This window comes from Falco rusticolus, chromosome Z, assembly GCF_015220075.1.
Source record: "Falco rusticolus isolate bFalRus1 chromosome Z, bFalRus1.pri, whole genome shotgun sequence".
Classification (NCBI taxonomy): Eukaryota; Metazoa; Chordata; class Aves; order Falconiformes; family Falconidae; genus Falco; species Falco rusticolus.
Genome location: NC_051210.1, coordinates 76,574,341 through 76,596,965, shown reverse-complemented (window position 1 = coordinate 76,596,965; position 22,625 = coordinate 76,574,341). Strand labels below are relative to the sequence as shown.

The 22,625-nt window shown below is 36.7% G+C and overlaps 1 long non-coding RNA gene across 1 annotated transcript; it reads left to right on the top strand.

The window, feature by feature from the left end:
* The first annotated feature begins 4,796 nt into the window (after positions 1-4,796).
* LOC119140953 lies at positions 4,797-8,062 on the top strand. The gene is made up of 3 exons (XR_005101795.1): positions 4,797-5,465; positions 6,214-6,423; positions 7,543-8,062. It is a non-coding gene; the product is annotated as an uncharacterized LOC119140953 (long non-coding RNA).
* The last annotated feature ends 14,563 nt before the right edge of the window (positions 8,063-22,625 follow it).

Genomic DNA, 22,625 nt, shown 5'->3' with positions numbered 1-22,625 from the left:
TGTCCCCTGCAGGGTTAAGAAGAAGACATTAAATGATCACCTGTCCCAAACACCAAATGACAGTTTCAAGGTAGTAAATGAAGCCTGGGGTTACTAAGGGATAAACTTCAGTTTTAGCTTTGCAATGAAAGGAAGGAAACAGTTGAGGAAAATCACCTTCTAAGAGCTTGGAGAAGTCTAAACAGAATTTTGCATTGCCCCTTTTCATGTCTTTACCAGGGATGCTCCTTGGGAGAAATTCTCATTTCGATGAATGTTCAGGCTATGCAAATCTTGAGCTCACAGCTGACACCCCTTGCAATCCCCGCCTGCCCTCCTCTAGGGATGAATTACCCCTCTGGTACAAATTACACATGCACACCAGATGGGGTGAACTGAATGCTCTAACTAGAAACAGAGGGAGGATGATCTTGTGTTTAATATGAAAGTCAGGGACTCAAGAGACTTTGATTCTATTCCTGGCTCTGTCTCAGACCTTGTATAACTTTGGGTGACTTGTTTAATCGTTCTGCCTTGGTTCTTCTCATCTATAAAATGGGAATGGTAATATTGTACTACGTTGTCAGGGTGTTACAAAACTAAATGACTGCTTATAAGATGTACTGCAATCCATAGCTGAAAAAGAATGCAGACAGGCCATTTGTTACTGCTAATAATAATTTTGGGCAGGAACTTTAACCTTCTTTATGTCATCTAAAAATATATGTATATTCAGACTTATGATTTTTTTTTTTTTTTAGGGGTGCTTTGGGGTAATTTCTCTCTAGGAAACAAAATAACAAAGTAAAGGTGTGAGTATATCTAGGTGCATAAGTGCATGGTTGTGCATAGAAATATATACAAAGAAATACTAGTAGATTAACTTTAAAAATGTAGGTAGGGTAGAGGAGGGAAGAATTGTTTTGTGGTACTCAGAGTTATTTTTCTCTTCAAACATTACAAAAAAAAATCAACAAAACAAGGACAAGAAGACTTTATCTTCTGGAATATTTTGTTTGTCATGGTAGCATGCTTTTTGCCTTTTGAAATCTATACTATAGTTCAGTTCCAGAAAGAAACATCCTACTGATCAAGTGAGGATATTCCACACACATACAACCACACACATACCCCCTTTTAAAAAGAATGTCTCAGCAAAGTATTTGACTGTTTCAGCATATTTGTCATCTCGTACTTTCAGAGAGGCCCATTGACCAAATATTTTGCTAGATTCGTTCCCCCCCACCCGGTTCCCACACTACTGCTTCTGAGTTGATTAGAGAATTTAGACCCTAAAAATATCTTTCTGCCCTGATGGAAGGAAATGAGCAGGTTGACTAACGTGTAATGATTGTGTTCTGGTATCATGAATGACAGCTTTCTAAGCATCTCTCTGGATTACAATGCCACTTTGGTGTTACATAGGATTTCCACACCAGAGGATCTCAAAGCGTTTTCTGGAAAGTAATAAATTAATTAACCCTAAGTATCCTGTCTTGTCTCTGCTGGAGTCAAAAGAAAATTTTTTTCACTGATCTCAATGGCAGTTGGAGGTCGGGCTGTATGATTAGTACTCTTGTAATTTGTCCACTGCCAACTCTCTCCAGAACAAAGAAGCAACACAGCTCTCTCTTTCATAGACTCCACCGTCTAACAGCCTTATCCAGGTAACTTTCTGCATACTGATCTGCTCCTGAATTCAGTAAGACACCTCAGAGGGAGGCCTAGCAGGATCTGGCCCTGCGCAATCAAATGCCCTCTTTGATTCGCTCTTGTTGGTAAAGTTTCGATTATCAAATATTCTGATACAAATTCTCGCCTGGATTGAAAAGTGATTTATTTTAATGGAACAGTATCAAGGCCCCCTTTTGTTCCTCCCCCCGTACACCTAGGAAAGAAAGGACATCCTTTTTCTCCCTCAATGAGCCTGCAAATCACTATTCCCCCTGGAGTCTGAATATCTATTCAAAAAAAGTAGCTAACTCAGAATCTGTTCTCATCTTCTCGTTCCTATAATTAAAGTTTTAAATCCTCAGCTGTAGAGGTCAAATAGCACATGTAGAACATTTGCACTTCAGCTTACTGACTTTCAGCACAGGGCCAAATCCTTAAGTTTTTATGCATTCAATGGAGTCAATGGACAGAATTTTTCCCTGAGTTAGGGCCAGATTCAGCATATTCCCATTTTGAAGACCAATAAACTAAGGCACAGAATTATTAGGCACCTAGCCATGGCACAAGAATGAACTGTCTAGACAGGCCCTTTGAAACATTTGGGTGTCAAATCTGGAGTTTCAAGTATTAAAACCACCATCATTGTTACCGAACTGATGTGTGCGAAGGTGAAATAATTCACTTTGTGGCAGGAAAAAAAAACGTGACAATAAACCTGGGTTTACTTTGTTGATTCTACCAAAAATTTTTGGTCCCAATGAACTTGGTTACTTGTCTGGTACTTTAGACTCCCAGTATGAAGCTGGATAAAAAATGGACCTCCATACCTATTTGCTGAAGACAGGCTCCTCAAGACAAAATGAACAGAATGCCATTTATATGCATGTGCACGTACATATATACAGATGTATTCTTATGGTCACAGAGAGGACTGGAATGTATGAATTTACATGCTTGAGTTAGTTCAGCAAATTGTGCTCCACTCATGCTTGCCCAGGTGTGCAGCCTGCAGATTAGGAGTCCACCATGTGATTGGAACACGGTAGGGTCTTGTGCGTAAAACTTCTGCAGCCACCCATCAGCTACAGTGGAGAGTCAGTTAGTTCTTTGCATCCTCTGCCTAACACCTCTGTGGACCCTAAAATGTGAAAAAGTTGTTTGGTTTAGTTTTGGGTTTTGTGGGTTTTGGGTTTAGTTTTGGGTTTTGTGGGTTTTGGGTTTAGTTTTGGGTTTTGTGGGTTTTGTTGTTTTTTTTTTTTTGTTGGTTTGTTTTTTTTTTTTTATTCTGTATATTTACAGCACAATGAGAGGCAGAGGGGTTCTGAACACTGGGAACTACTGCATATTTTAAACAAAAAAAAAAATGATTGAAATAGACTGAAGATTGAACCTGGGTATCAGTATAACAGGGTACATCACAGTTTGGTCATTGTTACCTCTGAAACTTTCCTTTTAAACCTAGAAGTCAAAAACTGGAGAATCATAAATAAACCAGCTTAAAACTTCTAGGTTAAAGCCCCCATACCACCTTAATTCTCATCTCTAATGACAGTAATGAACAAAACATATCTAATTAGCATTGAGATATTTTAAATCGGTAAAAAATGAAATTGACTTTGAAGTGTGATGTTAGATGATTTATTTTGTTTTCTTTTTCCCATGGTCTACAGATTTTCCATGTCTATGTAAACTAACTCTTCTAAAAACTGACTTTCTACTTTAAGAGCCTTGTGGTAAACCAGATGTTGTACCTGTTGCACTATTATCATTAACGTTGCACCTACTGAGCATAATCTGCTCATTGACATATTCTTCCCAATGATTCTTCTGCTGCTTCTTCTCTCCCTCTTCACTAGGAATATGTTTTCTGGGCTACAGCCTCTGCCTGAATATTTGCTGGGAATACTGGTCCAAATTATTTCCACTTGTCTTCATTAGACTACTGAAAGCTCCGAGTTAGGAGTACTTACTCTGTAGAGTCAGCTGAGAGGATGACAGGTAGCCTTGCAAGTGCTGAAGATTTTAAGTGGCCATCATTGTCTTATTACGAATATGCTTGTAACCAAACTTTCTGTGAGGAGATATATAACCTTATATGTAACGAAGACAGGTGATTGCAATGAGACAAAAAATACGCCGTCACATCAGCTGAGTGGAATTGGAGTAAATTAACTTTACTCACATGAGAATGCAGACTAATGCATTTTGGGGTTTAGTTTCTTTTGCACTTCTTTTGTGCCTTCCACATCATTATTAACAAATACTGATGTGCTTGATCAGCCTAAGGCAATCATTATTTACTAAAATTCTCAAAAAGAAAACAAAACAAAAAAAAAAAAAAGGTGGGGGAGGGAGGAAACAGTTTTTCTCTGTTACCTTGGGTTGAATGAAATCAGAAATACAATTTCTGCAGACTTCTGAAAAGCAGGAAAATAGGCTTCAACGATTGTTCTGCCCTTTGTATTGCAGTTTATTTGAGTGCAAAAATGCAGGCAAGATTGTAGAGACAATCTGTAAAAAAACCAGCCCAGGATTATACTAAGACTTACTATTAAGAAAAATTATAAAAAAACAAAAAAACAAAAAAAACCAAAAAACCAAATAATCCCTCCCACTGTCACCACTTTATTGAGAATCAGAATAGTAATCTCTGAAGAATAAAAGCTTTTCAGTTCACTGTTAAATAAAATATGCAATGCCAAAACTCATTATACACATTTTTTTTCAACCAAGTTATAACACTTGTGTTATACAAACAAGAAAATTTGTAAGGAGGAGGTTTCAGTCAATACAATCAATATCCATAAGAAAAATTTACTTTAGCCATATATTTTATTTGGAATTCATATGGAATAATCTATTTCTTTTCACACAGATGCACAACAAACATCATAAATATGACAATCCTGTCACTTTTCTGGTTTGTAGAGCCCTTGGAAAGAAAAGGAAATTTTGATTCATCGCACACCAAAAAATACATCAGGTCATTTTCCATTTCTTCCTCTTTCAGAACTCAGATGTCGGCACTACTTACAAATGGCCAAAATAAATCTCAAAAGTTTCCCCATAAACAGAAGTCTCAGTTTCTACTACCTGCTTGAGTTCATTGATTAAGCTGTTTTATAAGATAATAAAATAAAATAAAATAAAGCCCCCCACAAACAGAAAACATCATTTGCCCTAAGGCATTCCAGTGCTTCACTCTTCTGCAGAAGTCCGTAAGTCATAACTAGAAGTGCATAAAAGGTGCTGGGCTCAGGCTACACTAGGATAAGCAAAGCCTGGCTGGGGTGAGCAGAGGAGGGTGTATGTGGCTCCATCCAAGACAGATCTGGCTCAGACTGCATTAGGCAGACACAGGAGTACCTTGCAGACCATGGGATACACTAACTGGAAAACTTAGGTATCATAACTCCCATTGCACGTGCATTCAAGTCTGAGCTGCAAGAAAATGTATCTCCTTTCCTCATGTGGGAAGTAACAGTAGAAAACTGTTGTTTGTTTATATGGATTTATGTGGAATATAAATGGATTGTATCACCAGAGCAGGCACCCTATCTATCCTTTGACCCTCTGGTGGATCCAGCTTCTGACATGAATACAACCAGCTGAAAGCCGACAAGTTATATTCATAAGTCTTTCGGGAAAGTATCTGTATCTGTAGTGACAGCTGAGTTGGATGAAAAGAACAACATTCTCTTATCAGTTATGTCAAGAGCAAGAAGAGGTCCCCACTGAAACAGACTGCATGGATAGTGGCAGTGTCTACACCACAGTCTACGCCCAACCATCCTGCTCAAGGCTGTGTACCGGTAGGTATCTCAGGATGGATGTTGAAACTCAGGATCTCAGCTAAGGCTCCTGGCAATGTTTTGGCTTAAAATATCTTTATTATAGGCACAATATGATCAATGTCTAGGATTTTCTGATTTCTCATGCAAATCATTTTTGGGGTTTTCTTTTTTGTTTGTTTGTTTTTGTTTTGTTTTTTTTTTTTAATATCTTATCTTTTACACTTTGGTCTTTAAATAGTATATAATGTCCCACAAGCATGAATATAAGGCAAATACCATATTGATCTCCAAATGTGACTGAAGATCTGCTTATAAATCAAAATACAAATACATACCTCCTTCTCTGAAGTATGAAAGCTCACATGGACAAACTACTAAAAATCATGAAGCTAAAATTAAGCCCATTTATAGGTAGAGAGTAGATCAGAACCACTTTGCAAAAATAATTTCCTAACTTATCACCAAAAAACATTCAGATATTGAAATTAAACTTTTTAACATAAACCAGTATGCTTACATTAATTTTAATTCAAGAAAATTATGTAACTATGTGTAGTATATATATGTTAGATTTAACTTTCATATATACAGTAGAATTAGAAAGTAAATGTTTTTTTGAACTGGAAAAACATCTAGAGTTTGATTTTTTTAGTTTTTTGTCTAAGATAAAAAAATGTATGCTCACAGTAATATATCTATTTAACCACTTTGCAGTAGTTAAAAATGAAATAAAATTAATAAAGTCTTTTCTATTTCACCTCACCAGAAATTGTAGGGTCTCACAAGTGTTTACAGCAGGAGAGTGTTTCCTACCCAGTGCTAGAAGTGCCGTACAGAGAAACCTGGCAACTTTTCCAAGGTCATTCATGAAATGCAAACACTTTGTTTTCTCATTATCTATTATGACTTTTGAATTGCTGTGAAGGAACAAGGAAGGAGATAGCCCAAGACAAATGATTTTTCTTATTTGCAAAAGGTGTGTGCATATGTTTGTACTTTTATTATCACATAAACCAGTATAATCAATAAGCTTAAGTATGTATTAGAGCCTAAGACTTCTGCTTACTGAAAACTTTGGTATTCTATATTTCATCATGATAACTGATGGCCTGAAATCAGAATAGCACAGAACTTATATTTTGCCTTTGTATTAGTTAAACTCTTTTACCACATTAACTATATTGTAATATTTGGCTAAAAAGGAATTCTGGGCCAGGGATATAAGAATAGGAAAAGAAAGATATTTTTTTCTTGTTTTTCTAACCTCTTTGGCAAGGTTTTAACTTGTACCATGCTTTACATTTTTAACACTACTACACTTCCAACCAACAAGATGGCCACTAAGTATTTCTGATGTTCTTGCTGCTCTTTTTGTATTTGCATAGAAACCTTGCCTTGATGGATACATTTGCCGTTCTCAGGGTATAAACACAGTCAAACCCCTGCAGCTTATCAGATAACCAAGCATCAGCTGAGATTCAGTTGTGTTCAGTGTGCACATTATGAGTCTGTAACAGATGAATCATAATGAAAGTTATCTTAAAGCCCTTTCATTATCTCACTTTCGCTAAGGACTTACATAAGTGTAGATACAGTGTGTGTTAACTTATTCAACTTTGGTAACTTGATTATTGGTCTGTCTCTACAAATGTATCTGTCCTTCTTATATACACCATGCTTACAGGCAAAACTGCTTCAAGTATGGAAAAGCATATCATTGACTGATATAGGCTTACAATATCTCTATACCTGAAAATTTACTCAGGTCATAAACAGGTTGTGTATTTACCCTGTTTGAAATAGAGATTGACTGTAGTGGCACAGGTCTAAACAAGGAGTAAGTCTCAATGCTTTTTTTTTTTACCTGCCACTGTGCTAGAAAGCTGCCTGAAAGGCTCACAAGCCTCTTGGCTATCCAAATCTGAAATGATAGGGGAACCAGGTAGAGGTAAAGATATAATTTTTTAAAGTAATTTTGGCAATTAAAGAAGTTAAGGTTGCACAACAATGTGATAGATAAATTATCCAAGTCCCTTTTGAAATTAACATTTAAACTGCATTTTTAGATACTTCTTTACATGTGACTTTATTCCAGGAGTCTTGCAGACCTGAAAGAGGTGTGAGCTACAGTCTTTCCGTTAATGTGAGTTACTGACAGTTCTAATATTTACTGACCAAAGTGATTCATCATCATACAATCAGTAATCACGGTATTTTGGGATCTTCAGAAATTTCCGCTGCCTTGAGAAGCCGTGTCAGGGCCCCCAGAATAAGGACACAAAAGAAACAGCTGGTTTTGACTGAACATGGGAAATCACATGGCTGTTGTTGATAACATCCTGCAAATACACACATAAACCTCATCTTTTTAAGAGAATGACACACAGAAGAAGACTTGATACTTTTATAAGAGCACCTTTCTCTATAATTCTGAAGACTGCAGTATCAGTGGCAAAACACCACAAGGAAAGGCAAAGGGATCATTTTGTCTCTGGAACCTTAGTGGATGATTCTGCAACATGGAAGGAAGGAACAAAGAGGATGTGCCAAACATAAGAAAAGAAAACCAACCCAACTAACCAAACAAATCCTCTTAAGGTAAAATAGGAAGGAAAGTTAAGGCAAAAGTTTTGAGGAGACCGAGAAAAAAGGCAGGAAAGCTTCAGACCAACTTCTCACACCAGAATTTTCAACAGTATGCCTCAACTGCTTATGCAAGTTTTGTCTGTCTCCCTGCTGAATTTAAAAGGAGCTGAAAGAGTCTAATTCAGCCTTAGATATTTAGCCTATAACTAAATTCAGGCAGATTTCTTATGGACAGTGATAGCTTACTACTGTTTTAATGACAGAGATGCCCTTTTTTGTGAAGCAGGAAAAAAAAAAAAATTGTTCTTCCAGTTTGAAGGCTCATTATTCCCTGTTTCTGCTGGGACATTCATGTGTGCATCAGAACAGTGCTCCAATAGCCATATCTGGAAAGGAATATGTTTTAAGCATGGCCCATTGCAGTTCATGGACTGGCATGAAGGCTTTGTCCACCTTGTCCTACCCAGCCACATCCTTTCTGTCTTCTGTCAGAATTTTGTCTGATGACTTTCAACTCCCAAGTAAGTTTGACCTCATGTACACTTATGAATGAAATACTGGGCCGATATTATCTGCTTAGCATAGTTGACATAATTGGAACTATGTTGATTTATACCAGAAATGGGGCCATTAAATCTGTGAGAAATGTTAGGGAGGCAAAGGAATGATAAAATAGCTAAAAGAAGTTACCTGGCTTTTAAAAGTGAAAGGTGTCTCTCTATTATTACTCTTCTTAAGTTATTAAATTGAAATTGATATTTCATGTAGAAAGATCTTAACAAGTCAAAAAGATGTGTATTTGCCTTTACCTGAACTCTGCACCAACATTTCGTAAGGGAAACAACCTTGCTTTATTTTATGGCATTTGTTCTTCTTGAGATCTGTATGTTACCCAGCAATATTCAGTGAGGCCTAAAGATACTGCAGATGTGGTGTGACAATCTTTTTATTTTTTTAGCTAGCTACCGTCACCTTTTCAGCAAATTAGTGCCTTGGAATTTAACCTTCGTCTTTAATCCATCTGAGGCTTTTTCTCATAACTCACTTCTGGAGGAACATTAGCGGATGCGAGTTTTCTCCCAGAGAGGGATATGCCATCCTTCTATTTTAAATCAAAAACTGTTTTTGCAAATTAGCCAAAGGAGACAGGCTTTAAGTGTCCTGCAAAAATCCTTCAGCACAGTATCTGGATCTTTTGCTCTGCTTACTTTAAATTAGGTAGGTAGAAGTGGACTTAAATTGAAAGGAAATAGCAAAAGGAACAGAATACTTATGTGTTTCAGACCTTTCACTTTCAACAGAGCTTGACAACTGGCATAGCCCACACTTCACTGAAATAATTATTTTGACTTTACAACAAAGTGATCTGGATATAGATAGGAGCAAAATGAATTGACCAACGCAATGTCCAGAATGGTCTAACCAACTTTTGGCAATAATGAGCAGTTACTCCACTACATGTGGGAGTACATACTGTCATCTTTCTATCATACTCCATGGAATTGAAACTTGCAATTTCTGGTTGTACATCTAGATTAAGCATATACAGACTAAGTTTATGGCCTGTTTTCTATGTCTCAAACTTCTTCCTGCAAAAACAAAAAGTAGTGTAACTATGTGTAAGGAAAAATAAGAGTTACAGACAAGGCTGGCCTGCCCACAATTAGAAGCTGAGTGTGACAGACTAGGATGTCAGCACCATGTTTGGAATGTTTTCAGGTCCTTGTCTACAAGTCACCATTGCTAAACCGTCATTGCCAAGTAAGGATCTTTCATTGCTATCACCAAGAAAGTGAATCTGGTATAAGTCTACTTTTAGAAGAGCTGGAGAAGCTACAAAAATGGGAGCTGAGGATGGTAAGATGGCTGGTAAGACTTTTCAGATAAGGACATAGGAAACCATATGGGAATCTTCAGGCTAAAGAGTAGGCAGATGGCAGGACACATGTTCTTTACCATTCATGTATAATCATGAAGATCATTCCCCACATCAAAAATAATAAAGTGCACACAGTGAAATAACCAGGCATCACAATTTTCTCATACAAGATATTTTATAGTGAAAGTAATTGTGGGAATATCATGGTATATCAAAAATTGTAAATTATAAATCAGAAGTAGATTGGACGAGCTCATGCATGCTAAGTCCCATCACTGACTATGGTCTCATGCAACTCGAGGTTCATGAGGGCTCTACACATTGATAATGGGAAACTACAAGAGCATAAAAAAAGGCAGATCAGTCTGTATGTCTTTTCTGCTTGTATTCTTGCCTCAAGCATCTTATTTCTGGAGGGAAAGTTCAGCCAGTTGTTTGGAAGTGGCACACACAGTACAGCTGATAGCACACTTTCTTTTTCTCTACTTGCACTGTTAATTAAATAGAGGACCTTAGTCTGAAAGACAATCAGATAAGCTGATCAATATGACACTTTAAGCCAAGCCAAAAATATCTGAAAGAAAATATAATAAAGGTAAAAAGTAAAAAGTATAATAAAAAGTCAGGGCTAACAGGAGATATATGGAAATATAGTGAAAAAAATCATGAAACTTGATTGTTTACTCCTGTTGATTACAATTTAGTGAATATCAACTATATGCTGTTGTGCATAAATTATTTCTTTCATTTCTACATAAAAATAAAAACTTTATTACTTGTAGTAACTATGTTGCACTTACTTAAAAAAACCCCAAAACTGCCTCTTTTTTTTTTTTTTTTTTTTTCCCTATTTAAATACCATCTTGAATGTGAAATGAAGGCTTTTACTTGAAAGTCATGTATCTCTTGAGGCTGAAGGCTGGCTTCTTAACTTTGACAACATCCAAACTTTTTTGTTGGTGTTTTACAATAGAAATAAATCTTACTCAAATTAACTGCCTATTTGCATATGTGGAAAATCTGGGGGGGTTATCTGAAATTATTGACTGGACTTTCATTTTTGACAGGATATATTCTTTCATACCATCTCACATCAGTCAGTAAAAGTTAATGTAGATATATAGGCTGATAGATAGGCTGATGACTGGATGAATATTTTAGATGAATTAAAATATTGAAAGACAGTTACTATAAATATTTCTTTTAATTTATTTTGATTCTTTTTTTTTTTCCTACCCTCTATCAAATGTTTTAATTATGATGATAATGGAGTTCTGCTAAATTTTAGGAGTGGAAATAAATGTGACCGATACAGAAAAGGAGAGCGCCGACTCCTTAATTATACTGCAAAACTCTACAAACTGTTGTAATTAGAAAGGAAGGGCTAACCATAGTCCCAAGTGAAAGGTTGTGGATCTGATTAAATATTTAACAAAAAACCCTCTTCATGAGAAACTGCTGGCAGAAAAGTGATAAGTTATTTTGCCTTCTGACTTTCAGCTGGTAGTGGCCAACTCTGTGAAAAGTGCTTTTCTAAGAACAGCATTGTTACCGAAATCTCGGAATGAAGAACTTATCAACACCAATGTGATGCAAATAATCAGACACTTTATTGACAGCCAGGTGTGCGAGTGAGTCCTCTCACGATCAACGCACACCAAGCTTCAGATCATACACCATAAATAGAACTTATTCATGCATATTCATTAAGTATTAATGCATAATCATAATATTTCCCAAAAATCATTAACATACCCTCCTCCCATATCCAGTTCTGCGCAGTAAAGGTTAGAAAGGTCCAGAAATGGGGGGTACGATTTGGGTAGGTGGTATATGGGTCGGTGGTCGCGATCTCCCCCTGCCAGAACTACCTTTTACTAAAGTTCACGGTTTCTTGGCAGGTAACTACTAGTTGTTCCAGTTGACTCTGACCAGTTTCCATTAATTCTATATTCTGACATTTCAATACACTTTCTACGTACAGAAGACTAGTCAAATACAAATAAATCTGTAAAATCCCAAATTTGTTACCTAAATTTTAAACAATGATTCTAGCCCATTCTTCTGGCCTTGGTACAGGGCTGTACAAAGGATTTCATAGCAGCTTTTGCTGTGCAACTACAAGTTTCATTAGAATATATTTCTTATTCCAAATGATTTTATAAAATCAAATAAAGTCAATTAATTCTAACTTATTAGCAGATCTGTAACAGCATTAGTTATCAAAATTCTGATTATCACAGTGTCCTAAAAGAAAACTGAATCAGCTTTTAATAGGGAATAAACATGAAATGTAATAATGGCCTTAAAGGTTAAAAGAATATTTGCCTGTCAGAGTAGAGAAATCTGGGCGAGGAAATGCAGTGGAAAAACAACCGTGTCTGGGATGTAACTTATTTTCTTATTACTTTCATGGGAGAAACATAACCAGGGACTTTATTCCACAATGAAAATTTGTCAGTCTGTATCCCATTAAATAACCCTCCATTCTGTATGAAAATACATTTTGGATAATACAAAGCGTGTTCGTTTTCTCCAGCAACTGAGACTGAAGAAATTCTTTATTTTATCTACCACAGTTACAATTTGCACTATGTGAAATCCCAGTATTCCTTTCTGTTTCTAACTCACAAGAAATCAAACTTGTTCTTTTTGAGCTCTGTTAATTATAAAGGATCTTCTCAAGACCAGATCTGGTCACGGCAGTACACCAGGCTTTATGGTACTCCAAAACTTGATCAGCAGCTGTCATAGCCCCATGCAAAATGAAGTACAGTCATTTATATTTTAAAATTTATGTATATAGATAATAGCGGAAAGTTCCAAAATGTTTACTTGTAATTTCAAAGTACTATTCAGTTCAAAAAATTGTTATAGCAAGCTCAAGTAGACTTCATCTACATTTATTTCTGGTGACTTGGAACTAGCTGTCTTCTAGTTTCAAGTGTTCCTCATCCCTTTTATTCTTCCTCCTAAAAGGTAGTTCAAAAAATGAGGAAAGAAAGGAAAGGGGCGGGGGGTGGGGGTGGGGGGGGTGGGGGGGTGGGCAAGAGGGGAGGAAAACTAGGTTTCTTTTCTCTAATCACAACTCCTTCACTTTGCACAAACTGCTGGTGGCCATGCTGTCCGGAGTCTTAACAGTAGGTTAATGCTCAGAATACTGCTCATTTGTTGGCTATCACTGTTTATCCTTTGTCTCATAATAATAAAAATAGGAAGGATGTTTACCATGACAACTGGGGGGGCGGGGAAGAGAGAAAGAATATATGAAGGTATTTAAATTCAAGAGGTTAAATAAGTTCCTATTTCTCATTGACTGGTTAAATTTTTCAATTCCAACTTTGCACTGTGTTTCTGCTTAAGTAGAAAATTGATCAGAGAAAAGATAAGAAAAAAGGAAATAAATTCATCATTGGAAAGTATATATAGGTTGCCTGACAATATAGGCTTATGTTTCAGCTGGCTCAATTCATAGTTGGTGGGAGTATACATACATTCAGTCCTCACTTGTTCCAGATCCAAGGTACTAATAAAGATAAGTAGTAAATTTTTAGTCTTCTGTAATAAACCATGTTTGAGTGTGTATCCATATCCTACCTGGATTCTGACTTTCAGCCAGGGGTTCGTATTTGATTACTCAAGTACTCAGACGGTCAAAAGAGAACACAGAGATACAAGATGTTCTACAAAACCCAAAGACTCTTCAGCATATTTCTGAGCATTTTGTCTATGAATCAGCTTAAAAACATATATTAATTTGAAGCACACTTGCAATATTATTTTTTCTTCGTCATGGTAAAAATGTGTGGAATGAGCTCAATCAGACAGACATGCTCAGTTTGTTCAACTGAAAAGCAAAAAGATTGTTCTTAGCTATAACACAACGGGAGAAAAACAGAAGGAAAAGGGGGAGAGGCACAAATATGAGACTGAAGGGCTGATTATTAAGCATTTTTCATTCATATCTTTCATGTAGTTACAAATATTAAGGTTTTAGGAAAACCAGTTTATTTTCCCCCTAATTCACTGTTTCCCAAACTTTGGGAAAACAAACTGCAAACTTGGATGGGCTAGGACCTATAGTGAGGAATCTCTGGTCATTCCACAGCACAAGAGTGTCCTTAAGAGTATTCTAAATAGAATACTCACTTGAATGAAGATAAGCATCCATGCTGATGTATAATAAAAGTTACAAACAGCTTCCAAAGTCCTTGGTAACCTATGCTGGAGGTATACAATGAAGGTACTAATGTCCTGCTACTTCAAGGAGGAGTTGAAAATTACACTATGTTGACCTAATTTTCAGAGAAGTTTAGCTTTAATATATATCACCCAAAACAGGGTAAGATTTTGGTACATTTCATCTTTAGAATATAATTAAAGATGCATGCAGGGCACAAAACTCCAAATCCTTCCTTTGCCACTACATTCTTTTGAGTGTCATTCAAACCCATCCCTGAAGTATATGTTTGTATGGTGGTTTTGTTCTCTGCAAGCATATTGTACATCAATTTTATTTCATTATCGTACTACAACCTGTACTGACTGTAAAGTCACAGATGCTTGTCTAATCATATCAAAACTTTTTACTGTTCAGATGATGAGTACTTTGCTAGCTTTTTAAATTTCTCCCCACTATCTAAGCTTCCTTTTTATATAAACTCTTCCATTTTATTGTCTATTATAGAAATCTTTCTCTAATTTGATGTCATTCATTTTTTTAACTTTTTTCGGTCTAAGTATTGTGGCTAATTGTATAGCAGATCCAAATCTGCATGAATTTTGCAGGCTGCTGCTTACCTCTCCAGTTCTTTAATTTTCTATTATCAGGCAAATTACCCTAGTGTTGATTGTTAGTCCCTTTTCCTCTTGTGTTGACCTCATATGCAGATTACAATCAGCCAAGGTCCATCCACTGGGTCGTTCTATAAATTTTTTTTCAAAAGACATTTCTTTATGCTTGGTGGTTTTCCATTTAACTCTTCCTTCAATGTCCACTGTGCCCCATGCTACATAAATCATAAAGAACCATCCAACTTCTTGCACTAGCTATCACGCAAGTCTCTACATGTTCTTCAGCTTTAAAGTTACTCAGCAAACTAAACCAGGGGACTGGATCTGCTCAGTACATTTTCAATATTGCCATACATCTGAATCATTAGGCATCTGAATCGTAGCCGTATGATCTTCTGTCTTTATGGGCTTATATATTTATATATATATATAAGGAGAGATAGAGTTTGGTGGAGTGCATATCTGCTGATCCACAAGACAACAGGAAAGCACTTTATCTTTTGGAGAAGTGATCCAGCCTCTCTATAAACTCAGGCAGATATTACCACAAGTTATAACTATTGTACATTTCTAAGATTTTTGTAGAAAAAAAGTCTTAACAGTTCTGTAGTTTTAGTATGCCTCAAAAGCCATATGATATTTTTCTGTCATTGCCCTTTGGATCATAACTTTGAATTCTTAAAAGACTTACATAGCAGGAAAGAAGCAACACCACAAACAATTCAAGCACTACATAAAGCTTTCCATAAGGTCTCTCTTTCACTGTTACTGAGGTTTGCTGTTTATGTCTGGTGGACTTGATTCTTTACAATCAAGAGTTCTCAGTGGAGATCCAGCAAAGAGCAAAGCACATCCTAACAGCTATTCCACTGGCTGTTCAGAATGCCCTGGCTTTGACAGTAGATTTAAGTCAAAGTAGGCATATTGTCTTACATGCTCTTGGAAACCAGACTCTCAGCTCCATGACATGCTGAGAGCTGTGTGTGCGTGCGTGCTGATCTTCTGGTGTCCCTTTCACAACTGATAGAAACAACGGCTGATTCTTTGACAGATGCACCAATCCAGCAACAACAGGACTGAAACCTGCAATTAAGACTTGATAAAAAAAGCTGAATAATCATTTTTCTCATTCCAGTGAGGGAAATACTCAAATAAACAAAATGTAGCTTCTGAATCAATGCAATGATCTATTATCCTTGAAGGCAGACCAGTTGCCTCCAGCCAATAAATTTTGGACCCACTCAGAGCTCAAATTACTGTAAATAATAGGAAAAAAAAATCATGCTGGCATTTTATATTCTGAACTTATCTATATAAAGTTTATAAAAGTTGAAATATACCCAGTGTACAAAGTTAAAATAACTCATGCAGTGGTTCATTTTTCTTCCAACACAAAATATATTATTGTCAAGGAAGCCAAATGTGTTTCAAAGTCCACGTGTTTTACAAGCCCTACAGGATGTAACTACATCACACTGAGAAAAGTGAGAGCATGTTATTCCCCCCATAATGTCCTCACTGAAAGAAAATTGTCCAAAGTGAATATAATCAATGTGAAGGCATAGTGTACATTGGCTGTTAAACATGTCAAGCTCTATTAAAACTGATGCTTGTTTCCCAAAGTTAATGGAAAGAGCAACTCACAGTGCCGTTCTTGAAAGAAGGGGGGGGGGGGGGGGGAGAAAAAAAAAAAATAAATAAAGCATGTATTTAGGCAGGGTCTATCCAGATCCATCTTGTGTCAGAGTAGCACCAAACTTGTGGAACACTCTGAGCAGTGCTTTCTAGACTGAAGGAGTGTAGCAGAGGTGCTTTGCCAAGCTGGGTTGTGTTCCAGAGGTGTGCCTGCTGAGTTAAACTTTACTGTGCTTCAGTTTTTTCATTTCTGAAAGAAAGACAAAAAGACCTAGTGCTGAGCAAATCTTGTTTGCTGCTGAGCTCATCACTCAAGACTCTTTTGTACTCCATGGAGGGAAATAGACACTCCTGAGAGGTAATTTGCTAGCTTTGCATTAGAGGTCTGAAACTGCTCAAATGACTTATGCCATTAAAATGCTATTTATTTCCACTACTGTCTTTGGATATGAGCTGTGATGCCCATGAACAGGCTGGTGACTGTGCTACGCTCTTTGAGTGTGGCACCTACAGTGGGCTAAAATAGCTTGAAGGGGCATCACTGGGACCAGTCTTTGTCTAGGGCAAGCTGGATTGTTCACAAACTTCAGTGGATGCCACCGGATTTTAGCAGAGGAGAATCTACCCAGTTTTTCTCCGTCACTGGCTTTACTTCTCCACTTCCTTGATTTTAATAGTAGAGATGGTTTGAAATGTGAAGATACTATTGGGCCTATGTTTGCTTAAAGAGCTCTCCAAAATGTTTTCAAATGATTTTGAGAGCTGCTAGTTTATGGCTGGAATATGAACTCCTTGTTCTGCACTCACTGTAAAACACTAGCCTATGTCTTCCTCTTTGCTAGATCTGTGGAATTTTGGCTTCTCACATCTGCTACCAAATATTGAAGAAGTTTAACCTTAGCTCTACTTTTGAACGTCTGAGTTTCTTGCTCTTACAGATTTGCCTGTTTCATTCTCTATAGCACTGATAAAGATGCTGACCACCTCTGCAGCGCAGAAGCACATAATACTTTGCCATGGCTGTTCTGAATGCTAACTGCCTACAAGGTACACATTTTTGAGGGAGTCTAGGAAAGTTCCTGGCAGAGGAGTCCTTCACAGGTGGCTCAATACTGAGACAGTGCCCTGCTTCAGGAATCTCTTGAGCCCCAAGTCCTCCGAAAGGACTTAAAGACACTTCCCTTTACTTCACCTGCTTGTCCTGATCTTTTACCTTCCATAAGATGTTTGCTTTATAACCCTGTCAGAGACAGGAGACTGAGCTGGGCAGACCTCTAGTCTGATTTATTTTAACTACCCTGATGTCTGTGAGTACTCAGGTCACAGGTTGTGTTTGTGTATAAGTACTGGCAAACGTGACTATTGTCTCTGAAGTCTGCAGAGTACTTCTCCAGACCTTTTCAGCTGCTTTGTCTTTTTAAAAAGGTTATACTTCTGGGAACATACGGAGTATCCATGTTTATCTACATTTTGACACTGCAGAAATATTAAGTAAATTATTTGGTTGCTAATAAGAGTCATCTGTATGCTATCAACTTCAAACCTTAATCAGAAGATTAAACTCAGCTATCCTGATGTAAAATTGGTGCAATTCCATTTCACCAGTTTCTTCTCCCAATTACACTGTTTCAAAGCTGGTGAGTTGGACTATTTTATCACCACGGTTTTATACTACAGAATTAAACTAACTGTGAAAAAACACAGACAATATCTTAGTTAATACTCAGTCAGGAAGAATGGTTTTTTGATGAAATTTAAAGTACTATTTCTGCATGGCAAAACTTTGTTCAAGGGTGGTTACATGCATAGGAATTCACTAACATAGACCAAATGGAAGAAGGGAAAGAAAGAAGGGAAACATCAGGTTCAGGGGTTATTGACAGTTACAAGTGTTTAATGGAAAAATAATACCTGAACACTGCTATAACATGGCATATTCACTAGCAGTATCACCAGCAGATCTTCAAGGTCACCGGATTAAGGGGTCTAAATGTGCTTTTGTACACATTCTGGAGAGGAAGATGATCCTTTCTGACACTGAGTGTTCAAGAGCCAGAACTCTGGATGACATGAGTTTGTGAAAGTCCACTGCAATCAAAGAGGCTTCTCTGAATACCTCTGAGTAAGATTTCTTACAGCAGTGTTAAAAAGTGCATGAATCTTGATGTTGATTTTAAATAACAAATTGCAAATAACTCTATGGAAAAGTATTTCACAGAGTTGTATAGAATTGAACTTCAGAAGGGGTTTTTAGTATGTTGAGAGTACCAGGAAACTAGAATTACTGGACCCTCAGGGGTCCATTCAATGTCACATTTCTGGATAAATGATGCAGAAGAATGTATGTGATGTAACTAATGCAAAGTACTCATCCATATTTCTATGACTATCCCTTTTTCTCTCTGGAAAAAAAAATTAAATCAATAGCAGTGTTTCAGCCACAAAAAATGTATGTAGGTGTATATAAGCAATACAAAGGAAGATTTACCCCAGATCATTTCTCCCATCACCTCTTCCTTGACTTTGACTCCCCACACCTCCAGAGCCTTATTTCAGTTTCCATAAAGCCCAGCTTCTCCTGATTTCTGTCTCCCTGCCTTGTTTTAGCTGATGTTATTTTAAAACTTATTTACAAGGTCCTCTCTGCATTTTTTTAAAATAAAGTAGAAGTTATATATTTGTAAATTCAACATTTCTGCTGAGAAATGTTCAGTATTTTCTTACTAACTCAAAACAATTCTTTGAAGTGAAAATAATACCTTGGCACCAGAAATCGTAAGATTAAAGTTCAGTGTGGAACATGCCAAAGTATTCAGACTGTCCTAATAACTGTTACTGGGACAGAGACCCTTTTTTTGACGTATAAAAGAAAATTATATCCTGGTACCTTTACCCACATTGTCTCCTTCTGTCTTTATGTTCATCTGGTTATAGATCTGCCTTTGATAGCAAGATTTTTTTGCAATAGCTTCTATCAAGCAGAAGAGTGATAAAAGCTCTCTCACTCTCTCTTGTAAAAATTAGGGTTTCCAAATGCCTCAGATTTCCAAAATTTCCAAAACCCTTTTACGGGGGTTTGACTCAATATGTACCATCTTAAGTTTGCTTTTCAATTGATGTAGTCTTTCTGTATCTTTGACTGCACTGGTGAGGGAGGGAAGTGGTGGTGTGCATCCCATGTAATACAGTTAACGATAAATTACAGAACAGTAGACTTCACTTACATGTAACAGGAATGAGGTAATTGTGGTGGACTTTGCTTTCCGGTGGTTGTTTAGTTTTTTCTGCCTCCAGGGGACTTGTCTTTCACTGCCACTGGATAACAGACAATTCTGGAGAAATAAGGTCAAGATGGGGAGATGTTCTGTATTGATTTTACTAGAATTGAGAGCTAAATCAGATTCTTGCATATAGTTGCTATGAAATGCTGCAAATATTCCCTGTTTTAGCAACATTTCAGTGATAAGTGAGTAGTAGTACATTACTTCACCAAACTTGTGTCTGAACTATCCATAACTCTCCGGGTAATTCATAGAGAAAATAAAGAATTTTTACTTTGAGCTGATCTAGACATATATAAACTGCCTATTATTGGATGACACTTATTCACGTGATAACTGAGGGAAATCTACCTTTTAAGAACTAATTTTCATTTTGCCTGGGATCCTCCATCCAACACAAGTCATAAACAGATGACTAAGCTCTTCACTATGGTGCACTTGACCCTATGGACTTCTCTATGGCAAGCTATGCAAGTAAACATATTTTCTTTTTATATTTCTCTGGCCTCCAAACACTCCAAGCTCAGGAAATTCCTAAGCAAGAAGTACTTTTCAGGCACTTAGTTAACTGTCTTCTTTTTTTTATTTTTTCTCTTGTTCTTTTTTTTTTTTCTTTCTTTCTTTCTTTTTTCTTTTTTTTTCCTTTTATCTTTTTCCTTTCTTTTTTCTTTTATCTCTTCTTTTTTAAGAGTTTTCTTTTTTCTTTTTATTTATCATCTTTTTACTTTTTATTTCCTTTTTTTTCTTCCCCTGTAAACCTGTCCAGTTTTTCCCATGAACTCACATCAGCTTTTAACATCCAAAAAGGACAGAAGTGTGTTGCAGATCAAATGATGTGTCCTTTAAGTTTGACACTGACACCACCACCTAAAGTCCCTGTTCTTTGCCTCAGTGGCATGAATTATAACTTCTCTGCTTTGATTAAGGGATATTTCAGGCCAAATTCAACATACCCACCCAGATGCATCTCTCCACCTACATTAGAGGAAGTCCTCGAATGCCTCTTTATCTCTAATGCCCCTAATTCTTAGCAGCATGAAAGGAGATTATACAATGTGTTAACAATTGCTTTTAGTAAGAAAGCACCTATTAGCTCATGCTTTTGCAGTGGTTTTGGATAGTGTCATTCCACCAAACACAGTACAATTATCTCATTTTACACTTGCTAAGAGTTCACCTGTATTCTGATCAGGAGATAGTCAAATCTGTTCACCCATACCCATGCTGGTGTTTCAGGACCCAGGAGGTGAAAATCTACCTGGATCTTCAACAGTATGAAGCAGCCAGACTGTTTTATTGCCTAAATGTCCTTTACACTGGTGATTAAACACTACAAAACAAACCTTTGAGGTAATTGAGAACATTAATCTGATCATAGGAGCTCATTCTGGTGTCTATATTGAGTAAGAAGCATCTAATAGTCAGGACTACACTACTATATCAATACATCTACATCTAAAATTTTAGGTTGTCTTTCTCACCTTCAATAGAGATTTTTTTTCATGAACTACAGTCAGTGAACTGATTTTAGCTTCAGGTTCTGTTGACTCAGTGTGAACTAGGGACCAAAATAATCTTTGAAAAAATGGATATACATAGTAAATGGACCATGTCTTTAATTTATTTTTTTTTCCAAACCAAAGGAAAAATTGCTTTTACAAACAAAATTGAAGTTAAGGTGATCTCACTGCAAAATTACTAGTGCTACTCTGAGATGCATTGATCCATGTGTGATCACTGTGATTAGACTTCATAGAGCTATACAAATGTGCAAAATTCAAAATGGGAACAGACTTTGAAGAAAGTAATTACTTATTAATTTTGTAAACAAACATCCCCACAAACTGAAAACAAATAAATACATAAAAGTTGCATGTGATTTTATGATTTTCCTCTTCTTTGAGCCTACCATTGAAACTTCACTGCTTCTTCCTTCTAGTATCCCATTAAAATATTTCAAACCCAGTTCACATTTCTGTTGTCCACAATCAATTCTTGTCTCCTAGTGATCTTGCTTTAATATTTGCATGCAGCTGTTGTTCAGTCTTCATTTTATTAAGCTGATACATATTGACTTGTTATCACAGAGACAACAGCAATAAGAACTTATGCAAACAGAGTTCTTGGACCTTTCATGATAGCATCTATCAGTAAAAATTAAAGTTTTAGTCTTAAAGTAGGAAGGGTTTTTTACTCTCTGGTAAAATCTTTAATTTGTCTTTGTGCAGACATAATTTCTTCTAAAGAAATCTGAAAAAAATACCCCAAGCAAAAAACAAAACAAAAAAATCCAAACCAAAAACCCACCAACTTTCAGTGTGGTGTATTTCCATTTCTAAATGCAAATAATTAGAATCTATATTTTTTCCTTTATTCCGCTTTGCCTTGCCATCTTGACCTTGATTGTTGTGTCACAGGCAGCAGGAGCAAGGCCCTGGTTTCTGTTTTTTGGAAGTATTCTTGACTTTGAACAGCATGGTTTTAAAATAGGAAGAAACTATGGTCAGTTTGAGGCAGTAAAAGCCTTGCACAAGACATGGATCTAACCAAGATGCATCAACATTTTGGAAAATCAGCTTCAGCAGTCTTCCCCTCCCCATCCCCAGTTGTCTTGAAGGGTACATTTACATTTTCAGACTGTCCTAAAATAACTTGTGCTATGTCTGCCTAATTTACTTCCTTCCATACACAAACAGACACATAGACACAAACATATCACTTGGGTTTTTTTGTGCTCAGAGAAAACAAACCAGTGTAAGCTGTAATAGAACTGCTAATGAGCTGATGTTATCTACCAACCTATTTAAAATTCTGTTCTCTTTCTGTTTTGCATTTGGTGGGGTTGTAATTTTAATTTTCAAGTGCAGCCTCATTTCTTCTCCTTAACCTTCAGGTTTCCAGTACCACTGTACGCAGTCCACACACAGCTTCAGTGCTCTGCCTTGAGTTGCTTCCATTTGATGGTACCTTGTGCATGTTGATTTTCAGGGGATAGAGATTATA